At 37.7% G+C, this 5,008-nt stretch overlaps 1 long non-coding RNA gene across 1 annotated transcript; it reads right to left on the reverse strand.

Annotated features, from left to right (window-relative positions):
* Positions 1-3,177: 3,177 nt before the first annotated feature.
* LOC134208294 (uncharacterized) lies at positions 3,178-3,883 on the reverse strand. The gene is made up of 3 exons (XR_009978598.1): positions 3,653-3,883; positions 3,391-3,591; positions 3,178-3,284 (listed from the first exon to the last, which is right to left on the reverse strand). It is a non-coding gene; the product is annotated as an uncharacterized LOC134208294 (long non-coding RNA).
* Positions 3,884-5,008: the final 1,125 nt, after the last annotated feature.

Raw genomic sequence — 5,008 nt, forward strand, 5'->3', positions numbered from 1 at the left:
TCTGAAATGGTCAGAGAGGAGCGAAAGATAGTTTTCCGTGAAGCTAGATCGGCGTTCAAACGGGCGATCAAAATCAGCAAGTCCAACTGCTTCAAGTAGTTGTGCCGAGAAGCTGACGCTCATCCTTGGGGCAACGCTTATCGAGTCGTAACAAAGAAGATCAGGGGTCCAGCGACGCCAGCCAAAATGTGTCCAGACAAGCTGAAGATCATCGTGGACGGTCTTTTCCCGCAGCATGGTTCTACGAGCTGTCATCAGTGGCGAAAGGTTTGAAGATGAAGAAAGCTCCGGGTCCGGATGGAATTCCAAATGTGGTGCGGTTTTGGCGTTTCCGGAATTGTTCAGGCTGCAGAAGTGTTTAGTAGATGATAACTTTCCGGATACGTGGAAGATTCAGAAGCTGGTGCTGCTACCGAAACCAGGGAATCCAGCATCGTATAGGCCCATATGTCTGCTGGTTGCACTGGGGAAGCTTCTGGAAAAGGTTATCCTTAATAGGCTTACCCAGTTCACGGAGGACAAGACTGGCTTATCGGAAAAGCAGTTCGGACAGTCAGGACAGTCATTGAAGATAAAGAGAGGGCGTAGAAAAATATTTTTAACAAAAAAACTTATTAACAGTGGAATATTGACGAAAAAAATATATTTGAAGTCGACTTAAATATGTTCAAGCTCAAATTAAGTAGTTTTAATTACACTGGACACATGGATTCAGTATTAGCACTGCAACAGCTTAAATTAGAAAAATGATGTTTGTGTGCTTGCTTTTTGCCCTTTCATTTTTGAATACAATACTTACGACAAGTCGCACATCGTGAGAAGAAAAGCCTTTCCAAAACCTAAATAAAATTTATTGAAATCCGGGACATACGCTCCACGATCAAATGCGGGGGACCTTGTTGATGATATATTGTATATTGTTTTACACAGCGGCGCAAAAGTATCCAACCCTAATAATGGTGTAAAAACTATAGCCTTCGCTTCTGTTTTTTTAAATGCTGCTAGTCGCAAACCAGTTATTTGTTGGGGAAGGGGGGGAGCGGGAGACTTGATCCCCGGGAAGACTTGATCACCCCCTGTTTTATCGAAAACCAAACTGCCGTTATCTGAAAAAGTGACGTATGCGCCATTTTACAACATACGTGTTTTCCAATTTTCTGTTAAAGAGTACGATGAGTACTACTCGTTAACACCATTTTTGGAAAATGGCGTATACGTCACTTTGCCAGATTATGGCAGAATACATGCGCATGAGCCACTGAACACCAAATATACACGGAAGAAATAAACTACCCAATAGTGAGTTTAATTCACCCAACCTCGAACATCCGTACGGGAAGCCAAAATTGAGTAAGTAGGGTCGAAGTAGTTTGCCTTTACTCCCATGTTAAAAAAGTACCCAACGGGAAATTTATTGACCCAAATTTAAGTTTAATTCACTCAATTTCGACCTCAGGTAATAAAACTCAAAATTGGCTTCCCGTATTGAACTGGCGTCGTTGGATTGTTTGGCTCTTTTGTTTTTGACAACAAAAGAAAGAGTGGATGGAAGAGAAGAGAAAAAATAACTCAAAAGTAAGTTTAAAAATACTCAATTTTGGGTACTTTTTTTCTTCCGTGTATATTTTATCATTTTCGCGACGACCAAAACACGCACTGCACTTACTTGCTCGATAGCTACTGCAAATCATTCACTTCTTATTTCTTTGACATTTTTACGGGAATCTTGTTTTCAAATTTTTCTCAGGAAATTGTCAGTATTTTGAATAAGACATTTTTGAAATTATTCAAACAGACTTCGTTGGAATTTCCATTGGATTGATAAAAATCCTTTAAGTTTCGTCATTCTTTTCGCATGACTGTATGTTGAACATAGGTCCACATCCTTGGAGACTAAATCTTACTGAAGCAAAGTTAATGAAATTCTGAGCATGTATTAAGTACACCCAGGTTTATTTTAACGCGGTAGGAATTCCTCAACTTCTCGGTTGACCCGAACTTTCATAGCTTTCTAAACACTAGCTGAATTTTTGTTTTGATTTTTTGTGAAATTTTTCGTGGGATTAACTCATTGTTTCATTGACGCTGAAGGTCTTAAACGACTAAAACCGTGTAAAAAAACCTGGGAGTAAGGCACAAATGGGGAAGGCAATAGAAAACTCGTTATCCTTATTAATGGCCTAATTGCGTCTGTCTGAACGATATTGCACTTGGATTCACCATATTTCTCACCCAAGAAAAAACCACGAATTCAAAAGAAGAGGAAGCAACACCATGGAAAGACAGTATAGTGGTGCCATGCTCTTATATTCCCAGAAAAATGGGTTCCTTTTCACAGCGCAAATTGAAGCTATATTCTATCGATGAAGGATCACTATTCGAGGCATGTATCAACTTTATCATAGCAGAAACGTAATGAGTTCAGAGACATGGCATAAGGCAATGCTCTACAAGCTTGCCCAGCTACACGGGCGAAATTTTTCGGACGAACACGATTTGTGCATATTCTATGGGTTGGACGTGTACGGCTATAAATTAGCAATTTTGCCTGTCGACATTATTGGCGAATGTGGGTTCAGTGGAAAAGCTGAAATCTGGGATGGTGCCCTTTATCTATTCTGGTCCCGTAGACTTTCTTATAGAAATTGATATCGATTATCAAGAGATAAATATGGAATGGTGTATCAATGGATTTATGATGGAGTATAACTATGAAGGGCATGATTCATGAATTTAAAATCCCAAAGCTATGTATATTTCATTCTTGAACAAGGAATAGAGTCAATACTGTACTACGGATCCTTTTAAGTTTTGACAAGCATTTTTTTCAATTCTTAATTAACGAGACTTCCAGAGTCTGTGTATAGTACACGCAGAAAAATAAATTGTAGAAACAACAATATTCTGGGTTGAATTCAACAATAAATATTGTTAGCTCAGGGCTAATAATAATTTCCGTTTGAATCAATCCATAATATTGTTGTTTCTACAATCAAGGTTTTGGTTGCGTTATTGTAAAAACAACAATATTATTGTTGAAATAATTGTGATTCAATTGTTGATTTAATGTGTGAATACGATTGATTCAACAATAGAATATTGTTGAAATAATCATATATGTATGTATTTATATAATTTCTATTTTCGAAAGAACTCAAAAATTTATACTCAGTAAGCATTTATTTTATCATTTTATTAAAATAATTATACCATTTATGTTAGTCAATCTGCTGTTGTTTATGATGTTGTATGGAATAAGTAGTTGCACATGACTGCAAAAAATCCTGAAAATAAATAATATACTTTTTTAAGCTCTATAGTTTCTATTTTGTTATTAAATTACGTTTGATTTAGATTGAAAACGAAAGTAATAAAAATATGATTTTATACCTGGTCTTTTCCCCATCTGTTTAGTCGGGAATAAATGGTGGAGGCTGAGGGAAAGCCAATAAAACAAAAGTTCCACTCAATGGACGCCTCGAGTGATTGACGTAGGTAGTGGTTTCACGCCCCAACAACAAAGGTAGCCGTAGCACTTTTCTGGTTCTGCCTTCCCTTTCCTGGTTCTGGACTCGGTTCTGGAGCTGCATTCTGAAAATGTGACAATAATCTGTACAGAAATTCGATAATTATTTGTATACTTCGAACTTACCTATAGGTATACACATATGTTTGCACCACAACGTTGCTGAATTTTCCTAGCAGTGATTTTCATATAACGGGGAAATCTTTTAATAAACTTTAAACCAACGGCTTTATATTTATTTTAGGCCAGGTGAAAAATATAAAATGAAAACAAAAAAATACACGCTTATTCCCATTACCGCAAACTAGAAAAATATAAAATCGATTGAAATAAAAATAATATTGTTGTTTTAAACACACAATATTGTTAAATCAACAATCAAATCCTTTTGTTTCAATAATAAGTCTATTGTTGGAATCAACAATATACTTTTTTAGTTTAACCGTACAAAATTTAGCTGCGTGTACTTTCCATTTAATTCCATTTCGTTTTGTTATCTTTACAGATACGTACTTTGACCTCAACTGTGAGGCCGTCTTCAGTGTCTCGTACTTGACTCGACTGAAGACGGCTTCACAGTTAAGGTCGAAATACGTATCCGTAATGATAACAAAACGTAGTGGAATTAAATGGAAAGTACTGAACTCGTCTTAGAGAGTTGAAGACATTCCACTAAAAGAGCTTAAATATTTTTTACTGAGACTTTCAGCCCGACGCTGGCTCACCTCGGGTAGAAAATTGGTAATGCGTGAGTCAGGTAGGCGAAAAGAAAGACCCTGCAGAGTTGAATCCTACTCCGACTTAGCTTCAGTTTTGGATCCGTCTATTTAGATGATCGTGAAATTATAGTCATCCGAAATTCTTTGGCTAAAGAGGGCTTGAGTTTTGTTAGGACCCTTTTCAAGGCTGTTCTTGAGAGTGAGGTCTACCATAGGTTTGCTTCTCCGTCAGCTGTTTGGCCCCAGGCGGTGAAGGTCGGCAATTCTTCGTCGGTACAGGTGACCTCTTATTTTCGGTGTGATGCGGCTTTATGCTTACCGTGCCTACGAATGAATGGTTAGGGAGGGTATAATAAGAACCTAATCGCAAACGGAGACTGTGAGGCACCAGAGGCACCAGGGCCCCACAGTATTTTAAACCTCGCTGCGCTAACCGGAGCTATGGCGTAGTTGACTTTTTACTTCTCCGAGATAATCAGCTACTCGTATACAACCTCATCGTTAGGTTAAATAAGAGTAGGGTTATGAATATGTGTTTTAATTAGTTTTCAACAAATTGTCACCTATATGGATTCGCATTATGCGTTTTTCACACTCTGTGTCTAGTCCTTGACGTTCGGCTTCGGCTACTCTTGTTCAATCTCAACGTGAGGTTAAATAAGAGTGGGGTTATGAATATGTGTTTTACTTAGTTTTCAACAAATTGTCACCTATATGGATTCGCATTATGCGTTTTTTTTACAATGTGCTTTGTGTATGTTAC

The sequence above is a fragment of the Armigeres subalbatus genome, chromosome 1 (assembly GCF_024139115.2).
Source record: "Armigeres subalbatus isolate Guangzhou_Male chromosome 1, GZ_Asu_2, whole genome shotgun sequence".
Lineage (NCBI taxonomy): Eukaryota > Metazoa > Arthropoda > Insecta > Diptera > Culicidae > Armigeres > Armigeres subalbatus.